This window comes from Pristiophorus japonicus, chromosome 1 (genome assembly GCF_044704955.1).
Source record: "Pristiophorus japonicus isolate sPriJap1 chromosome 1, sPriJap1.hap1, whole genome shotgun sequence".
Classification (NCBI taxonomy): domain Eukaryota; kingdom Metazoa; phylum Chordata; class Chondrichthyes; family Pristiophoridae; genus Pristiophorus; species Pristiophorus japonicus.
Window position 1 is genome coordinate 469846602 of NC_091977.1, and position 21897 is coordinate 469868498.

Here is a 21897-nt window from a genome sequence, read left to right on the forward strand (position 1 = left end):
CATCAATATAAGATAGTCACCAAGAAATCCAATAGGGAATTCAGAAGAAACATCTTTACCCAAAGAGTGGTGAGAATGTGGAACTCGCTACCTTCTTCTTCTTAGGCAGTCCCTCGGAATCGAGGATGACTTGCTTCCACACTAATATGAGTTCTCAGGTGACTGATGAGTCCAATGCGGGACCTACAGTCTCTGTCACAGTTGAGGCAGACGGTGGTGGAAGGGACGGGTGGATTGGGTGCATGGGTTGTAAACCATGAGCTTGGTGCCGCTCTTCTCGATCTTCCTTGTTGCAATGCTCCATCTCTCCCCAATAAGCTCCCTGCTGATGTGGAGTTAATATACAGAACAAACAGGAAATTGTTCAACCTCTGTCACCACCAGTCCAGTTCCAAGGTCGTCCCATCCTCTGTCATTAAATTTCAGTATGCAGACGACTCTTGTGTTTGCGCACACTCGGAGGCCGAACTCCAAACCATCGTCAACAGCTTCACTGAAGCGTACAAGAGTATGGGCCTTACATAAAACATCCATAAGACAAAGGTTCTCTACCAAACTTCCCCCGCCGCACAGTGCTGCCCCATGATTATTAAAATCCATGACGAGGCCTTGGACAACGTGGACCACTTTCCATAAGGGCAGACATTGATGACCAAGTCCAACACCGCCTTCAGTGTACCAGTGCAGCCTTCGGTTGCCTGAGGAAGAGAGAAGAGAGTGTTTGAAGACCAGTATCTCAAACTCGGCACCAAGCTCATGGTCTACAGAGCAGTCGTGATACCCGCTCTCCTTTCTGCTTCAGAGACATGGACTATGTACTCGCTACCACAGGGAGGTCGAAGCGAATAGTATATATGCATTTAAGGGAAGGCTAGACAAGTATATGGGGTAGAATGGAATAGAGAGGTATGTGGATAGATTTAGGTGAGGAAAGACGGGAAGAAGCTTGAGTGGAGCATAAACACTGGTATGGACTGGTTGGGCCGAATGGCCTGTTTCTGTGCCTGCGCTATATAACTACAAGTTGTTATATCCTATGTGAACTTTTGTATTCCAGTCCTCGTGCCATAAAGGCTAACATTCCATTAGCCTTTTTGATTACTTTAGACTTACAATGGTAGGCTAAACACTGTGTGCTTATCCCTTTCAATAAATATCCCTCCAAAAGAGGAAATAAAGACAGAAATTTAATTTAAAAATAGGCGCTTTATTGATTCCTGGGAACCATGTTTTAAACAAGTCGGACACAATTATTTGCAGCACCCGCGCGGGGAATTCTGGCTGGAGAGTGGGGTTAGTTGGTAAGTTATTTATCTGTAAAATTAGGATCTTAAATGTTGCATTTTTTGTATTAAATATACGCCCTTTCTGTGCTTTTTCAAACGCGGCTGGTTGTTTGTGCCGGTTTATGTGGAAAGTCCAATTCTCTGGGCGCCTGGTGCAGATCGAAGCTGCTCGCGCTTTCCGGGGCGCGCGCACACTCGCTGGCTGGCCCGAGCTGTGCATCTATCAGGTCTGTATCTGGCTTCTGTACCAATTGTTTTTAATTGCAGAACAGAAATAATACTTGGATTGCATTTATCTTTATTTCCGGAGCTGTTGCAGTTGAGTCGTACTAGGGTTTCCATAATTGTAAATTAAATCCGTACATTGAATCAGAGGTTTAAAACAGGAAGACAGATTAATTACCATTTCCCTTCCTGCCTTGGTGTAAATAAATCTAGGCTTATGTCGGCATGGATTGTGCAAATGCACGTTGTGATTGACTATTATAGGTTTTGTGTGAGATCAGATGGGTAAAAACATTCTAGATCAACATGGTTTGAAGCACAAGGTAGGTAAAAGAAAGAAAGATTTGGATTTATATAGCGCCGTTCACGACCACCGGACGTCTCAAAGCGCTTTACAGCCAATGAATTATTTTTGGATTGTAATCACTGTTGTAATGTGGGAAACGCGGCAGCCAAGTTCCACACAGCAAGCTCCCACAAACAGCAATGTGATAATGACCAGATAATCTGCTTTTGTTCTGTTGATTGAAGGATAACTATTAGCCAGGACACCGGAGATAATTCCCCTGCTCTTCATCGAAATAATGCCTTGCAATCTTTTACGTCCACTTGAGAGAGCAGACGGGCCTCAGTTTAACATCTTATCTGAAAGACAGTACTTTCGACAGTGCAGTGCTCCCTCAGTGCTGCACTGGAGTGTCAGCCTAGATTTTTGTGCTCAAGTCCTTGAAGTGGGACTTGAACCCACAACCTTCTAACCCAGAGGCGAGAGTGCTATAGCCCCACTGAGTCACAGCTGACACCTAATAGATAAATGTATATCTATTATATAGGTAGATAAATGTTCATGGTCTGCAAGGCTGTAGTAATACCTGCCCTCCTGTATGGCTCAGAGACATGGACCATGTATAGCAGACACCTCAAGTTGCTGGAGAAATATCACCAACGATGTCTCCGCAAGATCCTACAAATCCCCTGGGAGGACAGGCGCACCAACATCAGTGTCCTTGTCCAAACTAACATCCCCAGCATTGAAGCACTAACCACACTCGATCAGCTCCGCTGGGCAGGCCACGTAGTTTGCATGCCAGATACGAGACTCCCAAAGCAAGCGCTCTACTCGGAGCTTCTTCACAGCAAACGAGCCAAAGGTGGGCAGCGGAAACACTACAAGGACACCCTCAAAGCCTCCCTGATAAAATGCGACATCCCCACTGACACCTGGGAGTCCCTGGCCCAAGATCGCCCTTAGTGGAGGAAGTGTATCCGGGAGGGCGCTGAGCACCTCGAGTCTCAACGCCGAGAGCATGCAGAAATCAAATGCAGGAAGCGGAAAGAGCGTGCGGCAAACCTATCTCACTCACCCCTTCCCACCTGTGACAGAGTCTGTGGCTCTCGTATTGGACTGTTCAGCCACCTAAGGACTCATTTTTAGAGTGGAAGCAAGTCTTCCACGATTCCAAGGGACTGCCTATGATTTGAGATGTGTATACTTTGTTGAGACGCAAAATAGTTGTTAAAGCACAAGGATCAAATGAAAAATTGCAAATACCAGAAATGTGAATTACAAAAAAAATGGTCCGTCAGCATTTGGAAGATAAAAGATAGTTTCACATTTTGGTTGAGATAATTTTGAGGAAGTGGGGAAGAGGATGTGCCAGTGTAGTATTAAGCTATGCAGACCAAAAGGTCCTGCTTTCAGTTACTGATTTGTACTGAATTATTTGATCTCTTGGTAGTCTGTCGTATCCAACAAAGACGTTGATATGCTAATCATCAATGGCATGTGTCTTCAAGTGGCTGTATAGGCCAATTCTGGATGCACATAGTCTCTTGCACGTCAGACAACGGAAGTTCGATGTGCCTGATGCTGACAGTACTGCCACCTGATGTCGTCTATCTCTAGTGTCCCGCAGGCGTTGACATCGGCTTTCTTTGAAGGTCTGGCAGGCAGTCCTCGTGAGGGTTTGCCACTGGATTTTATTAGCTGCTGTATTCTCGAGGTCCTTTGGTCGGATGCCACAGTACTGGAGGTTAGCCTTGATGCAATCTTTGTAGCGCTTGCGGGGGCGCCCCTAGTGTCTTTGACCTTCACAGAGCTCGCTGTGAAGAAGCTGACGAGGGATCCTTGACTCATCCATGCGGATGACATGTCCAGCCCACCGGAACTGGGCTCGCATCATCATCACCTCGATGCTAGTTGATTGTGCTCTCTCCAGAACCTCAAAGTTTTGACACCCGGTCTTGCCAGCGTATGTGAAGTATAGATCTGAGACTGCGCATATGGAAAGCTTTCAGTTACTGATTTGTACTGAATTATTTGATCTGGGACCTTATAATTGGCCTCAGTATCCCTGAGCTAGAGAGAAATAATCAGCAATGGTTTTCACTTCTGATCATTATTTAGTGACCCTTGCTGGAAAGTATAGGTGTGTGGACTGCAGGTGAGACATTTATTGGACTAGCTCTGGAACTTCCTTCCTAAATCTCTCTGTCTCTCTTTCATCCTTTAAGACGCTCCTTAAGACTGACGTCTTTTGGTCAATCGGCCATAATTTCTTTTTGTGTGGGTCGGTATCCAATTTATTTGTTTTGTCTTGTAACAATCCTGTGAAGCGCCTTGGGAAATGTTACTACGTTGTAAGTGCTATATAAATACAACTTGTTGATCTTGTAGGTGGTGATGCTAATTAGTCCCTTCTCATTACACATCACCCAGTCTAGGATGGCCAGCTCTCTAGTTGGTTCCTCGACATATTGGTCTAGAAAACCATCCCTAATACACTCCAGGAAATCCTCCTCCACCGCATTGCTACCAGTTTGGTTAGCCCAATCAATATGTAGATTAAAGTCGCCCATGATAACTGCTGTACCTTTATTGCACACATCCATTATTTCTTGTTTGATGCTGTCCCCAACCTCACTACTAATGATTGGTGGTCTGTACACAACTCCCACTAGCGTTTTCTGCCCTTTGGTGTTCCGCAGCTCCACTCATACCGATTCCACATCATCCAGGCTAATGTCCCTCCTTACTATTGCATTAATTTCCTCTTCAACCAGCAACGCCACCCCGCCTCCTTTTCCTCTCTGCCTATCCTTCCTAAATGTTGAATACCCCTGGATGTTGAGTTCCCAGCCTTGGTCACCCTGGAGCCATGTCTCCGTGATGCCAATTACATCATATCCATTGACTGCTGTCTGCGCAGTTAATTCGTCCACCTTATTCCGAATACTCCTTGCATTGAGGCACAGAGCCTTCAGGCTTGTCTTTTTAACACACTTTGCCCCTTTAGAATTTTGCTGTAATGTGGCCCTTTTTGTTTTTTGCCTTGGGTTTCTCTGACCTCCACTTTTACTATTCTCCTTTCTATCTTTTGCTTCTGCCTCCATTTTATTTCCCTCTGTCTCCCTGCATAGGTACCCATCCCCCTGCCATGTTAGTTTAACTCCTCCCCAACAGCACTAGCAAACACTCCCCCTAGGACATTGGTTCCTGTCCTGCCCAGGTGCAGATGGTCCAGTTTGTACTGGTCCCATCTCCCCCAGAACCGGTTCCAATGTCCCAAGAATTTGAATCCCTCTGTTTTGCACCACTCCTCAAGCCACGTATTCATCTGAGCTATCCTGCGATTCCTACTCTGACTAGCACGTGGCACTAGTAGCAATCCTGAGATTACTACTTTTGAGGTCCTACTTTTAAAATTTAGTTCCTCCTAGCTCCCTAAATTCATCTTGTAGGACCTTATCCTGTTTTTTTATCTATATCGTTGGTACCTATATGCATCACGACAACTGGCTGTTCACCCTCCCTTTTCAGAATGTCCTGCACCCGCTCCGAGACATCCTTGACCCTTGCACCAGGGAGGCAACATATCATCCTAGAGTCTTGTTTGCGGCCGCAGAAACGCCTCTCTATTCCCCTTTCAATCGAATCCCCTATCACTATAGCTCTCCCACTCTATTTCCTGCCCTCCTGTGCAGCAGAGCCACCCACGGTGCCATGAACTTGGCTGCTGCTGCTCCCCCCTGATGAGTCATCCCCCTCAACAGTACTCAAAGTGGTGTATCTGTTTTGCAGGGGGATGACTGCAGGGGTCCCCTGCACTACCTTGCACTGCTCTTCCCGTTGGTCACCCATTTACTATCTGGCTGTGTACTCTTTACATGCGGTAAACGTGCTATTCACGTCATTCTCAGCATCGTGCATGCTCCAGAGTTCATCTACCCGCAGCTCCAGGGCCGCTATGCGCTCCGTCAGGAGCTGGGGGCGGGTATACTTCCCTCAGAAGTTATCGTCAGGGACACCGGAAGCGTCCCTGACTTCCCACATAGTACAGGAGGAGCATAACATGTGTCCGAGCTCTCCTGCCATGACTTAACCCTTTGTTAAACTTAATTTGGCAACAACAATGCTAAAGATTACTGATAAAGAAAAGCTACTTACCAATCACCAGCCAATCACTCACTCCCTTGACTGTGACGTCACCTTTCGATTTCTTTCTTCTTTTTTGCCTCCCTGCTGCAGCTGCACCGGCTGGCCTTTTGTAGGCTGCTCACCTCCCGAACTCCCGCCTCCTCGAACTCCCCGGACTGCTCACTGACAGGCCTTTTGTAGGCCGCTCACCTCTCGAACTCCCGCCTCCTCGAACTCCCGCTGCTCACTGACGGGCCTTTTGTATAGCCCATGTCTCTGAGCCATATAGGAGGGCGGGTATCACTATTGTCCTGTAGACCATAAGCTTGGTGCCAGATTTGAGGTGCTGGTCTTCAAACACTCTCTTCCTCAGGCTACCGAAGGCTGCGCTGGCACACTGCAGTCGATGTTGGACCTCGTTATCAATGTCTGCCCTTGCTGATAGTAGGCTCTCGAGGTATGGAAAATGGTCCATGTTGTCTCAGGCCGCGCTATGGATTTTGATGACCGGGGGGCAGTGCTGTATGGCGGGGTCAGGTTGGTAGAGGACCCTTGTCTTATAGATGTTTAGTGTAAGGCCCATGCTTTGTACGCCTTGGTGAAGACGTTGACGATGGCTTGGAGTTCGGCCACTGTGCACAGCCGCAAGCGTTGTCCGGATACTGTAGTTCGATCTCCGAGGATGGGACGACCTTGGATCTAGCCTGGAGGCGACACAGGTTGTACAGGTTCCCATTGCTTCTATAGTTTAGTTTTACTCCAGCAGGGAGCTTGTTGAGAGTGAGATGGAGCATTGCAGCAAGAAAGATCGAGAAAAGCGTTGGTGCGATGTCTCAGTCCTCCTTGACCCCAGTCTGGACGTAGATTGGGTCTGTGGTGGATCCGTTGGTCAGGATCACAGCTTACATGTTGTTGTGGAGCAGGCGGAGGATGGTGACAAACTTTTGGAGGCAACTGAAACTGAGGGGGACGCTCCATAGTCCCTCACGGTTGATGGTGTCAAAGACCTTTGTGAGGTCAAAGAAGGCTATGTACACGGGTTGGTGCTGTTCCCTACATTTTTCTTGTGCATAAGAACATAAGAAATAGGAGCAGGTGAAGGCAATACGGCCCCTCGAGCTTGCTCCGCCATTTAATACGATCATGGCTGATCTGATCATGGACTCAGCTCCACTTCCCCGCCCGCACACCATAACCCCTTATCCCCTTATCGTTTCAGAAACTGTCTATTTCTGTCTTAAATTTATTCAATGTCCCAGCTTCAACAGTTCTCTGAGGCAGCGAATTCCACAGATTTACAACCCTCAGAGAAGAAATTTCTCCTCATCTCTGTTTTAAATGGGCGGCCAGTTATTCTAAGATTATGCCCCATAGTTCTAGTCTCCCCCATCAGTGGAAACATCCTCTCTGCATCCACCTTGTCAAGCCCCCTCATAATCTTATACATTTCGATAAGATCACCTCTCATTCTTCTGAATTCCAATGAGTAGAGGCCCAACCTACTCAACCTTTCCTCATAAGTCAACCCCCTCATCCCTGGAATCAACCTAGTGAACTTTCTCTGAACTGCCTCCAAAGCAAGTATATCCTTTCGTAAATATGGAAACCAAAACTGCATGCAGTATTCCAGGTGTGACCTCACCAATACCCTCTATAGCTGTAGCAAGACTTCCCTGCTTAATATTCCATCCCCTTTGCAATAAAGGCCAAGATACCATTGTCCTTCCTGATCACTTGCTCTACCTGCACACTATCCTTTTGTGTTTCATGCACAAGTACCCCCGGGTCCCGCTGTACTGTGGCACTTTGCAATCTTTCTCCATTTAAATAATAACTTGCTCTTTGATTTTTTCTGCCAAAGTGCATGACCTCACACTTTACAACATTACACTCCATCTGGCAAATTTTTGCGCACTCACTTAGCCTATCTATGTTCTTTTACAGATTTTTTGTGTCCTCCTCATTCATTGCTTTTCCTCCCATCTTTGTATCGTCAGCACATCCAGGGAGTGCTGCTCCTAAACCTACTGAACTGCTTTTGCAATATTTTTTCCTTTCCTATGTTGGTGGCTCCCATGTAGACCACAATGACTGGTTGCTCTCTCACTCCTTGTATAATAGTTTCCTGTTTTTCCAGAATGTCTCTTGCCCTAGCACCTGGGAGCAACAATGCATTCGGGCACTAGGACTGGATTGCAGAAGATAGTGTTCACTCTTCTAACTATTGCTATTACTCATTTTCCCCACCCACCCTGGAGTCATTGATGCCAATGGAATGTATTTGATTATCCTACTCGGAGTTCTCATAGAATCAGAGAACTATACAGCACAGAAGGAGTCCATTCGGCCCATCGTGACCATGCCGGCTCTTTTGAAAGAGTTCGTCCCGCTCAACTGCTCTTTCCCTATAACCCTGTAACTTTGCCCCCTTCAAGTATTTATCCAAATTCCTTTCAAAAGTTACTATTAAATTTGCTTCTACCACCCTTTCGGACACTGCATTCCAAATCATAACAACTCGCTGCGTAAAATAAATTCTCCTCATCTTCCCTCTGGTTCTTTTGCCAATTACCTTAAATCTGTGTCCTCTGCTAACCGACTTATCCTGCCACCTTCCAAGATTTGTGTACGTAAACAATATATTGACGACGAAAGGTCGTCGACCTGAAACATTAACTCTATTTCTCACTCCACAGATGCTGTCTGACCTGCTGAGTATTTCCAGCATTTTGTGTTTTTATTATCGTTACATAAAATAAATGTTTCTCTTGTACATTGCAGTTTAAAAAGTAAATATATCTGTATTTAATTTCTTATTGGCACCACAGATAAATCTCTCCCTTAGTCACAACCCCCAATATAAGAGTTATTCACGCTCTGCTAAAGTCGCACTTTGCTTGAAGACTTTTTTGTCTTCGGCTCTGAGCAAAAAGATTGCTTCAGTACAGTAGACTAAGGGCTAGAATGTACATTCCATCGCCGCCTGATTTCTCGGCTGTATTGGCCATTTTGAACGAGAACCGGGTCGGCACAAAAATCCCTACCTGAGGCACGCCGATGGTTTCGAAATACCGCTGGGGAGCGGACCGCCGGTGTGCAACATCCACAGATCGCCCTAGCGCGGATCTTTAGCTGAGCGGGGACCTGTAGGGCAAGTATAAATTTTTTTTTAAAATGGCCACAAGGATCAGTGGAGCTGGGCGGTCGGTAAGTAGGTCTGCAGAAAAAGGTAAGTGATTAGTTTTTTACTATTTATTTTCAAAATCTGTTGGGGTGATTTAATTTAACAATGTTTTGGGGATTTTTTAGTTAGGGGTTTAAAAAAAATATATTTTTATTTTTTTGCTGTTAGGTCCAACCTCGGTGTAAATTTTTACAGATTTTTAAATTTTTCGCCCATTTTCTTTATGCACTGCCCAATCTAGCCGAAATTGAACTTTTCCGCCCAGATTGGGGGTGCAAGGTCCATATTTTTCGCTGGGCAGATTTTAAATTTTTTTTCGGGAAGTTTTTGTCAGCGATTATCTTCCCAGTCTTAGCGGTTTTTTGGGCGGCAATCGGGCACTGGTGGGCTTTGGGGAAATTCTATCCCTAAGTCTCCTATGAACTGTAATCTGTGGCCTTGTACATGATGGGGGCTGTATTCTGCAGAGCACTCTCGCTCGTCCCCCATAACTTTGGTGGAAAAGCTGCAGAAACTCTGGAATAATGGTGTAAACAGAGATTCTGATGTTTCGCTGGGATTTCTGTGGCACTCATCAAATTTACGGTAGGCGAGCGGGACAACCACTGTTGCCATGTCTGTGATATTGGGGTCAAGTTTCGGCTGCCTGCTTGAACGGCACACATCGGAGAGGCCACCTAATTTATAGAACAAAAATTGCGCCGAATACTTGCCTCGCGATTCTCCGATAGCTGTAGGCCCATTTCCACCTCGGCGCTGCGCAGCAGGAGCTGCTGGGGGTGGAGCTACAGCCCTGCGCCGAAAACAGTGCCGGCAGCTGCGTGCGTGCGCAGTGGAGGCTGCGCGCATGCTCAGTAGCTCCTGGCATCCTATCTCTGGGGCGACGACACTGTCCCAGGCCGAAGGGATGTCGCCCCTATCCCTACCTCACGCTGGGGGTGGGCCCCGAGTCGGCAGAGGCGGTGGCAGCCCGGCATCGCGTCGTCTTCTCTCGTCTCTTCCCCACCCCCCCCCCCATCATCTTCTGTCCCCGCTCTTCTTCTCTTCCCCCCCCCTTCTTCGCTTTCCCCCCCCCTTCTCTCCCCCCCTTCTTCTCTCCCCCCCTTCTTCTCTCCCCCCCCCTTCTTCTCTCCCCCCCCCTTCTTCTCTCCCCCCCCTTCTTCTCTCCCCCCCCTTCTTCTCTCCCCCCCCCTTCTTCTCTCCCCCCCCTTCTTCTCTCCCCCCCTTCTTCTCTCCCCCCCTTCTTCTCTTCCCCCCCATCTTCTCTTCCCCCCCATCTTCTCTTCCCCCCCATCTTCTCTTCCCCCCCATCTTCACTTCCCCCCCATCTTCTCTTCCCCCCCATCTTCTCTTCCCCCCCATCTTCTCTTCCCCCCCATCTTCTCTTCCCCCCCATCTTCTCTTCCCCCCCATCTTCTCTTCCCCCCCATCTTCTCTTCCCCCCCATCTTCTCTTCCCCCCCATCTTCTCTTCCCCCCCCATCTTCTCTTCCCCCCCCATCTTCTCTTCCCCCCCCATCTTCTCTTCCCCCCCCATCTTCTCTTCCCCCCCCATCTTCTCTTCCCCCCCCATCTTCTCTTCCCCCCCCATCTTCTCTTCCCCCCCCATCTTCTCTTCCCCCCCCATCTTCTCTTCCCCCCCCATCTTCTCTTCCCCCCCCATCTTCTCTTCCCCCCCCATCTTCTCTTCCCCCCCCATCTTCTCTTCCCCCCCCCATCTTCTCTTCCCCCCCCATCTTCTCTTCCCCCCATCTTCTCTTCCCCCCCCATCTTCTCTTCCCCCCCTTCTTCTCTTCCCCCCCATCTTCTCTTCCCCCCCCATCTTCTCTTCCCCCCCCATCTTCTCTTCCCCCCCCATCTTCTCTTCCCTCCCATCTTCTCTTCCCCCCCATCTTCTCTTCCCCCCCATCCCCCATCTTCTCTCCCCCCCCCCATCTTCTCTCCCCCCCCCATCTTCTCTTCCCCCCCCATCTTCTCTTCCCCCCCATCTTCTCTTCCCCCCCCATCTTCTCTTCCCCCCATCTTCTCTTCCCCCCCATCTTCTCTTCCCCCCCCATCTTCTCTTCCCCCCATCTTCTCTTCCCCCCCCATCTTCTCTTCCCCCCCCATCTTCTCTTCCCCCCCCATCTTCTCTTCCCCCCCCATCTTCTCTTCCCCCCCCCCATCTTCTCTTCCCCCCCCATCTTCTCTTCCCCCCCCATCTTCTCTTCCCCCCCCCATCTTCTCTTCCCCCCCCCATCTTCTCTTCCCCCCCCATCTTCTCTTCCCCCCCCCATCTTCTCTTCCCCCCCATCTTCTCTTCCCCCCCCATCTTCTCTTCCCCCCCCCATCTTCTCTTCCCCCCCCATCTTCTCTTCCCCCCCCCATCTTCTCTTCCCCCCCCCATCTTCTCTTCCCCCCCCCATCTTCTCTTCCCCCCCCCATCTTCTCTTCCCCCCCCATCTTCTCTTCCCCCCATCTTCTCTTCTCTTCCCCCCCATCTTCTCTTCTCTTCCCCCCCATCTTCTCTTCTCTTCCCCCCCATCTTCTCTTCTCTTCCCCCCCATCTTCTCTTCTCTTCCCCCCCATCTTCTCTTCCCCCCCCATCTTCTCTTCCCCCCCCATCTTCTCTTCCCCCCCCATCTTCTCTTCCCCCCCCATCTTCTCTTCCCCCCCCATCTTCTCTTCCCCCCCCCCCCATCTTCTCTTCCCCCCCCATCTTCTCTTCCCCCTGGTGCTGCAGTAGGTGAGTAGAAATAATTTTTTATTTATTGAGTGACTTTTAATTTTTTTTAATTTAAATTTTTTAATTTTTTTGGATTGATTTATTGGTTTATTTATTGATTTATTTATCATTTATTATTGATGATGGCTCTTTATTTGTAAAAGTGAAGTGTTTAATGTTTGTAAACCCCCCCCACCTCCCTCATCTTTCCTTTCCTATGCCTGATTTATAAGTGTAGGCGAGGATTTTCTGAGCATACAAAAATCTACACATACTCCATTCTCAGTTAGTTTGGAGTAAGTTTTCGCTGCCTAAACTTGCAAAACAGGCGTAAGTGGCTGGACACACCCCATTTGAAAAAAAATCTGTTCTAAAATGAAATTGTTCTAACTCACGAGAACTGGAGCAAACTAAAGGCCAAGAATTGCAATTTCTAAGATACTCCATTCTAAACTAGTTGCTCCAAAAAAATAGGAGCAACTCAGACCGAAACTTGACCCCATTGTGTTTAGGAATAGTGACTAGCCCCCTACTGGCCTGACTTGCAATATTGGAGATCACACTTGCTGCCCACTAACTCTCCTAACTCTTTTGTGTACGGACTAAAATTGCTAGATTTATTTACAGGTTGAATAATACATAGAAGCAGTAAAACACAGTATGATAGTAATATTGGAATATTTAAAAACAATAATATTTAAAATCAGTCCTAGGTAGTTGAATTTTAGAATGTGTATTTTACATGGCCTGATCGACTTTCGGGTGAAATATGTTTGTCTATTGCACACTGTACCTGCACAATTGTGAAACTCAGTTCATCCACAGAGTTCAAATCTTTAGGCAGAGCTAAAGCTAATGGGAGGGCGCATTATCTCTCTAAGCCATTGAAATCAGACCAGCCAGTCTTCCTTGATTAATGACACAGAGTTGGGGGATATTGCATAGCATGCTAATGAGCAGATAGTCATACACCATTATGTGTCTTATACTATTAATGCTTTGACTGTGTACAGTTTAATCAGCACAAAGTCTCTGGGCTGGATTTTCGGTTTGTTGCTGCCTCTGTTTTTGCCCCGGAGGGGTGATAATGGCGGCAGAAAACATTTCCAGGCTGGCGGCTAGCTTCCAGCGCCCCGCTAGGACATTCGGTGCTGGGTTTGTGGAGGCGCGGAGCAGTACCGCCAGGGAGAGGCGAGCAGGTGTGTGAAGCCCCTGATTGTGACACCGGCTTGAAATTTGAAACTCGCCGATCCGTAGCGCGTCCTAGTGGGGCGGCCTATGAAAGCTGGCGATCCGAGCTGTACCAGCTGCAGTGAGTGAAGTAGTGTCGACCTGATTACCTCGGATTGTTTTTTTAAAGTTTTGCGATAAATGTTGACGTGGTATCAGTAATGTATTGGGAATATTTTTGGTGGGGTTTTATTTGGGATTTTTTTTTCTCCCACAGAAGCCTCTCTTGGGGCTTTCCGAGGCCGGCTGTTTAGCTCGGGATTTTTGGTTGCTCAGCTGGCTTAGTGCCATAAAAGGGGTGTGGAACGCCTCCAATGGCACTCCGCTCCACACTCGGGGCCCAGCTGGTGAATTTTGTGGCAGGAGATGCAAACCATTTCCCGGCGCAAAATTTACCGCTGCGCCTGGATTAACGGCGAAACAGAGGCGCGACTGAATTTCCACTCCTCTGTATCCTGATTAATTTCCAGTGCAATGAACTTAACCTGGTCTGTAAGCTTCATTTACTATTTGATAAGGAAAGAATGCTTAGATTTTAACTTTAGCTAATTCTATGAGATAAAATACAGAAATCTGTTATCATTAGATATGATTGTTTCAAAATACCCAATTATAGATGCATGCAGTTGTATTTTCGCCTCCGATTCAGAAGGCTGCGGGTTCAAGCTCCACTCCAGGACTTGAACACCTAATTTAGGCTGAAACTATAGTGCAGTACTGAGAGAGTGCTGCACTATTGGAGGCACTGTCTTTTAGATGAGCTGTTAAACCTAGGCCCCATCTGCCCCCTCAAGTGGACGTAAAAGATCTAACGGTACTGTTTGAAGAAGAGCAGGGGAGTTCTCCCAGTGCCCTGGCCAATATTTATCTCTCAACCAACATGACTAAAATAGATACGAAGACAAATATTGCAGATGCTGGAAATGTTCAGACAGCATCTGTGGAGAGAGAAACAAAGTTAACGTTTCAGGTCAGTGGTCTTTCATAAGAACTGGAAAAGTTAGAAATATAACCGGTTTTAAACAAGTACAGAGGCAGAGAAAGGGAGGAGAGGAGGAAAGAACAAAAGGAAAGGTCTGTGAAAGAGTGGAAGGCAGGATTAAATAACAAAAGGGATGATGATGTAAGGCAAAAGGGAGTGGGAATGGGACAAGTAAAGAAACATAGAAACATAGAAAATAGGTGCAGGAGTAGGCCATTTGGCCCTTCGAGCCAGCACCGCCATTCAATGAGTTCATGGCTGAACATGCAACTTCAGTACCCCATTCCTGCTTTCTCGCCATACCCCTTGATCCCCCTAGTGGCAAGGACTACATCTAGCTGCTTTTTGAATATATTTAGTGAATTGGCCTCAACAACTTTCTGTGGTAGAGAATTCCACAGGTTCACCACTTTCTGGGTGAAGAAGTTTCTCCTCATCTCGGTCCTAAATGGCTTACCCCCTTATCCTTAGACTGTGACCCCTGGTTCTGGACTTCCCCAACATTGGGAACATTCTTCCTGCATCTAACCTGTCTAAACCCGTCAGAATTTTAAACGTTTCTATGAGATCCCCTCTCATTCTTCTGAACTCCAGTTGATCCATTGAACAAGCCCAGTTGATCCATTCTTTCTTGATATGTCAGTCCCGCCATCCCGGGAATAAGTCTGATGAACCTTCGCTGTACTCCCTCAATAGCAAGAATGTCCTTCCTCAAGTTAGGAGACCAAAACTGTACACAATACTCCAGGTGTGGCCTCACCAAGGCCCTGTACCACTGTAGTAACACCTCCCTGCCCCTGTACTCAAATCCCCTCGCTATGAAGGCCAACATGTCATTTGTTTTCTTAACCGCCTGCTATACCTGCATGCCAACCTTCAATGACTGATGTACCATGACACCCAGGTCTCGTTGCACCTCCCCTTTTCCTAATCTGTCACCATTCAGATAATTGTCTGACTCTCTGTTTTTACCACCAAAGTGGATAACCTCACATTTATCCACATTATACTTCATCTGCCATGCATTTGCCCACTCACCCAACCTATCCAAGTCACTCTGCAGCCTCATTGCATCCTCCTCACAGCTCACACTGCCACCCAACTTAGTGTCATCCGCAAATTTGGAGATACTACATTTAATCCCCTCATCTAAATCATTAATGTACAATGTAAACAGCTGGGGCCCCAGCACAGAACCTTGGGGTACCCCACTAGTCACTGCCTGCCATTCTGAAAAGTACCCATTTACTCCTACTCTTTGCTTCCTGTCTGCCAACCAGGTCTCAATCCACGTCAGCACACTACCCCCAATCCCATGTGCTTTAACTTTGCATATTAATCTCTTGTGTGGGACCTTGTCGAAAGCTTTCTGAAAGTCCAAATACACCACATCAACTGGTTCTCCCTTGTCCACTCTACTGGAAACATCCTCAAAAAATTCCAGAAGATTTGTCAAGCATTATTTCCCTTTCACAAATCCATGCTGACTTGGATCTATCATGTCACCTCTTTCCAAATGCGCTGCTATGACATCCTTAATAATTGATTCCTTCATTTTACCCACTACTGATGTCAGGCTGACCGGTCTATAATTCCCTGTTTTCTCTCTCCCTCCTTTTTTAAAAAGTGGGGTTACATTGGCTACCCTCCACTCTTTAGGAACTGATCCAGAGTATATGGAATGTTGAAAAATGACTATCAATGCATCCGCTATTTCCGAGGCCACCTCCTTAAGTACTCTGGGATGCAGTCCATTAGGCCCTGGGGATTTATCGGCCTTCAATCCCATCAATTTCCCCAACACAATTTCCCGACTAATAAGGATTTCCCTCAGTTCCTCCTCCTTACTAGACCCTCTGACCCCTTTTATATCCGGAAGGTTGCTTGTGTCCTCCTTAGTGAATACCGAACCAAAGTACTTGTTCAATTGGTCTGCCATTTCTTTGTTCCCCGTTATGACGTCCCCTGATTCTGACTGCAGGGGACCTACGTTTGTCTTTACTAACCTTTTTCTCTTTACATATCTATAGAAGCTTTTGCAGTCCGTCTTAATGTTCCCTGCAAGCTTCCTCTCGTACTTTATTTTCCCTGCCCTAATCAAACCCTTTGTCCTCCTCTGCTGAGTTCTAAATTTCTCCCAGTCCCCGGGTTCGCTGCTATTTCTGGATAATTTGTATGCCACTTCCTTGGCTCTAATGCTATCCCTGATTTCCTTTGATAGCCACGGTTGAGCCACCTTCCCTTTTTTACAACAAAGATGGGCCCAGAGGAGGTGTGAATGGGAGTAGCAGAATTATTATCTACGTCTGCTGCCCGAAAAAATGGGGGCAGTGGTTATGATCTGAAGTTGTTGAAGCCAATGTTGAGTCCGGAAGGCTGAAAATTGCCTAATCGAAAGATGAGGTGCTGTTCATCAGGCTTACGTTGAGCTTTATTGGTACAGTGCAGGAGGCCAAGGTCAGAGTGGGAGTGGGGCGGAGAATTAAAATGACAGGCGATCGGAAGCTCAGGGTCACGCTTGTAGACTGAACGGAGGTGTTCCGCAAAGTGATCACCCAATCTGCGTTTGGTCTCCCTAACTAAAGCGAATACAGTACAATAAATTGAAAGAAGTACAAGTTTATCTGGATGGAATGTTTGGGGCCCTGGATGGTGTGAAGGAAGGAGGTAAATGGGTAGGTGTTGCATCTCCTGTGATTGCATGAGAAGGTGGTGTGAGAAGGGGAACGGGTATTGGAATGATGGAGGAGTGGACCGGGTGCCTGGGAGGGACGAATCAAGCAAAGACCACCTGAAAAGAAGAGAAGTAGCGATCAAATGGGAGGCCAAATAGGGATAATGTGGCAAGAGGAGAAGGAAAGCAACACAGGTGGTCCAAGAACTATTGCTTGAAGTTAAGGCAAAAGCAAGGTTGGGAATAAGCAAAGCAAAATTACAACTGTCATTACTGTGGGGGAGGGGAGCGGAAATCCAGCAGGTGCCTGCTCTCAAAGGTCACGTGTCCATACAGACCTGCCATTTTGCTGGCGGAGTAACACGATCATCAAGTGTCTGCTTGGTTCAGTTGGTCGCACTCTTTTCTCTGAGTTCTCTAGGACTTGAGCACATAAACTGGTGACAATTTTCTGGAGTATTGCATTACTGATGTTAAACCAAGGCTCACTCCAACTGCCTGTTCAGGTAGACTTTAATGATCCACTGACATTCGATGAATTGCAGAGAGTTCTCTTTGTTTTAGGGTTTGTATGCTTTCATAGTGGATAAAATGTCTCATTAAAGACTACTAAGAATGATACATTTTAAAGCAGCAAGATAACAACAGTTGATTGAGATCGGGAATATAATTCCAAAAGCATGCGGCTAAAATTTGACATCTCCCATTGCAATTGGAGTCTGAGTGTTGGTTATATTGCTTGAGACACACTCTATAGTGAGGTTTTGATCTGCATTGCCCACTTTCTACAAGTGCTTTTAATTTTCTGGTAATTTTGGAGTTGATTAATGGCAACAATGGACAGCGAGAAATAAAAACAGAACATGCTGGAGACATTCAACAGGTCAGCCAGCATCTGTGGAGAAAGAACCTTTCAGGCTGAAAGGTCATTGACCTGCAGCATTAACTCTGTTTCTCTCTCCACAGATGCTGCCTGACCTGCTGAGTGTTTCTTGAATTTTCTGTTTTTATTTTCTGATTTCCAGTATCTGTAGTATTTTGCTTTTGTTTTATATGTTGCCGATTAATAGTTTTTAAGCAAGTATAGAGCCAGGGAAAAGGGTGACCGGAAGGAACAAAAGGGATGGGCTAGATGGCAGGAATGATTAAAATGACAAAAGTGATGCTGTTGCAAGGCAAAATGAGGTGATAATGAGACCAGAGGAGGTGTAAATCGTTACAGCAAAATAGCAGAGGAGGAAAGAAGCATAGAAAAGTGGGAGCGTTTATTTGCAACACCAGTGGGTTGGACAAGATTTCTGATTGGTCCCCCTGGAGGAGAAGACACACTCAGCAGTTTGTCTGGAATGTGTAATTTGATCTTGCCTGCTGTAGAGCAGCCCGCAATGTGTAACTTCATCCAGTTTTGTCACGCAGCTTACAGAAAGTGGAAGTGTAGTTAGCTTCGTGATGATCCTCTGTCATCTAGTAATCTGCAATTGTAATTATAGTTGTCCTTGGCTTGTAAAATAAAAGACTTTATACTCTAATTAGTGGGTTAGTTCTTTGGAGTTTTATGTTTTTTTTCCCCTTCTGGAAGTGATCATTCTGTAACTTTGAATGAAGGGACCACGTGTATGGTGGGTACGTGCGTATGTGGGGGGTGCATCTCTGGATGGGGTGCATGTGTGTATCCAACCTTCTAGTACACCAGCGAGTTCACACTGGGGAGAGGTTGTTCACCTGCTCAGTGTGTGGAAAGGGATTCACTAATTCATCCGGTTGGAAGAACGTGATCTACGTCTAACATAGGGGGTAGAGAACATGATCTGCCCCCTGTCACCCCCACTCCCCCCAATGCAGTGTGCAAGTGCAGAAGGACGTCGACGACCCCGTGCAAATAATCACAGTGTAGAAAGATGGATCAAGAGATCTGTGTCATGAAATACGTAATTCTGGTGAGAGAGCTAATAAGAGGGACACAACAAATCCTAAAAATATAGACTAAAATGTTGCAAAAGCTTGTGTGTATACAGTACAGGCTGTTATACAATCTGTATTTACATAGGATATACAGCACAGAAACAGACCATTCGGCCCAACCACTCCATCCCCGCATTTATGCTGCACTCGAGCCTCCTGTCTTTCCTCATCCAACAATATCAGTATAACCCTTTATTCCCTTCTCCCCATTTACTTATATAATCTCCCCTTAAATCCATCTATATTATTCAGTTCAACCATTCCTTGTGGTAGCAAGTTATACATTTTCACCACTCTGAGTAAAGAAGTTTCCTCTGAATTTCCTATTTGATTTCTTGGTGGCTATCTTGTATTGATTGCCTCGAGTTTTCCTCTTCCCCACAGGTGGAAGCACTCTCTCTCTCTCTCTCTCTCTGTCACCCCTCTATTAGGTCACCCCTCAGCCTTCTCTTTTCTAGAGAAAAGCAACCCAGCCTTTTCATCCTTTCCTGATGGGTATAACCTTGCATTTCTGTTAGAATTCTTGCCAATCTCTTTTGCACCCTCTCTACTGCCTCTATATCCTTTTTATAGTATGACGACCAGAATTGTACACCGTACTCAAGGTGTGGTCTAACCAAGGTTCGATACAAGTTTAGCATAACTTCTCTATTTTTCAATTCCGTTCCTCTAGAAATAAACTCTCGTGCTTGGTTTACTTTTTATTTATGGACTTGTTAAACTGCGTTGCTACTTTGTGATTTGTGTATTTGTACACGAGATCCCTTTGCTCTTCTACTCCATTTAGATTCTTATTTTCCAAGTAATATGTGATCTCCCTATGTTTCTTACCAAAATGTAAAACTCACATTTATCTGTGTTGAACTTCATTAGCCAATTATATGCCCATTTTGCAAGTTTATTAATGATTTGTTGCAGTCCTCCTCAGTATTGACTGTGCCACCCCCCACCCCCATTCCCAATTTATTGTCATCCGCAAATTTAGAAATTGTGTTTTATCTTCCAACATCTAAATCGTTAATATAAATTGTGAACAACATTGGTCTCTATACTGATCCATGTGGAACACCACTTCCTACCTTCTGCCACTCTGAATAGCTATCCTCTACCCCTACTCCCTGCTCCCTGCTTTCTGTCTTGAAGCCAGCTAGCTATCCATTGTGCTACTTGCTCACTGACTCTGCATTCTTTGACCTTATTCATTAGTCTATTTTGTAGTAGTACCTTATCGAAAGTCTTGAAAATCTAGATAAATTACATCTACTACATTACCCTTGTCTAGTCTCTCTGTTACTGATTCAAAAAATTCGATGAGGTTGGTCAAGCAAGACTTTCCATTTTGAAATCCATGCTGACTATTCATTTTTATAATTTTGGTTTCTCGATGTTCTTCTATTTTCTCCTTTTAGTAGGGATTCCATTATTTTTCCTACCACTGATGTTAAGCTGATTGGTCTATAATTACCTGGGCATGTTCTCTCTCCCTTCTTAAATATAGGCATTACGTCAGCTGTTGGCAAATCCTCTGGCACTACACCTTTTTCTAACGAATTATTAAATATGTGTAGTAGTGCCTCTGCTATCTCTTTCCTATAATCTTTTAAAATGTGCGGGGTTTTATCCTCTTTGAGTTTGATAATATTTTTCCACTTTTTATTTTAAATGCGGTTATTTCATTCCTCATCATCCGATGTCATGTCTACACATCCTGTCTCCCTGTTAAATACTGAAGCAAAGTAATTATTTAATATTCCTGCTATTTCTCTATCGCTGCGTATGTTATTAATCTCTCCAGCTCTTAGTGGCCCTATTCCCATCCTAACTTTCTTCACAAAAAATTGATGTGCCTGTAGAATATTATACTATTTTGCTTTCAGTTCCTTGATAATTTAATTTCATAGTTCCTCTTTGCCTTCCGAATTGTTTTTTTTTTACTTTTCTCCCAATTTCTTCTTATTCTCCCTTGACATGCTTCCCCACCTGCCCCTCCCCAAGTTCCTTACCCTATCCTCTATTTGTATTAATAATGTTGTGGAATTGCACACTTTAGGTGTCACAGAAAATTGAGAAAAGGTTCTGTGTGCCTCTGCTCAGAACATATAAGAACAGAACAAATAGGAGCAGGAGTAGGCCATTCGGCCCTTTGAGCCTGCTCCCCATTCAATAAGATCATGGCTGTTCTTCTACCTCAACTGCATTGTCCCGCACTATCTCCATATCCCTTGATTCCCATAGTATTCAAAAATCTATTGCTCTCTGTCTTGAATATCCTCAACAAATGAACATCCACAGCCCTCCGAGGTCAAGAATTCCAAAGATTCACAACTCTGAGTGAAGAAATGTCTCCTCATCTCAGTCCTAAACGGTTGACCTCTTATTCTGAGACTGTGACCCCCTAGTTCTAGACTCTCCAGCCAGGGGAAACAGCCTCTCAGCATCTACCCTGTCAAGCCCCTATGTTTCAATTAGATCACCTCTCATTCTTTTAAACTCTAAGGTATATAGGCCTAGTCAACAATCTCTCCTCCTAGGACAATCCTCTCATCCCAGGAATCAGTCTGGTGAACCGTTGATTCACTCTCTCTAAGGCAAGTATATCCTTCCTTAGGTAAGGAGACCAAAACTGCACATAGTGCTCCAGGTGTGGTGCCACCAAGGCCTTATATAAATGCTGTCAGACTCCCTTACTGTTGTAGTTCAGTCCCTTTTTAAGAAATGCTAACCACTATTTGCTTTCCTAGTTGCTTGCTGTACCTGCATGTGAATTTTCTGTGATTCGTGTACAAGGACACCCCTATCCCTCCTGAATAACATCCTTTCCCAGTCACTCACCTTTTTGAAAAATATTCTGATTTTCTATTTTTCCTACCAAAGTGGATAACATCACATTTCTCCACATTACCCCAATCCCATGAGCCGTAATTTTGTGTAATAACTTCTTGTGTGGCACCTCATCGAATGTTTTTTGAAAATCCAAATATACTACATCCACTGCTTCCCCTTTATCTACCCTGCTAGTTACAACCTCAGAAAACAGATTTGTCAAACATGATACCCTTTCAGAACTCCATATTCTGCCCAGGCATATTCGATTTTCTAAGTGCCCTAGATTCTAACATTTTCCCTTCTATTATGTCCGGCTAACTGGCCTATAGTTCCCTGTTTTCTCTCTCCCTGCTTTCTTGAATAGCGGGGTAATGTTTGCAACCTTCCAATCTGCAGGGACCATTCTAA

The 21897-nt window shown here is 45.8% G+C and overlaps 1 protein-coding gene across 3 annotated transcripts in view; it reads left to right on the forward strand.

The window, feature by feature from the left end:
• Positions 1-1284: 1284 nt before the first annotated feature.
• LOC139276379 (probable C-mannosyltransferase DPY19L4) overlaps positions 1285-21897 on the forward strand; it is a 128002-nt gene continuing 107389 nt past the window's right edge. The window contains exon 1 of one of the 3 annotated variants that reach the window (XM_070894298.1): positions 1285-1301. The gene's annotated coding sequence lies outside the window, so the exon portion shown is untranslated. Of the gene's footprint in view, positions 1302-1478; positions 1514-1765; positions 1835-21897 lie in introns of those variants that run through there. The other 2 variants (XM_070894277.1, XM_070894287.1) reach the window with 2 other exon arrangements.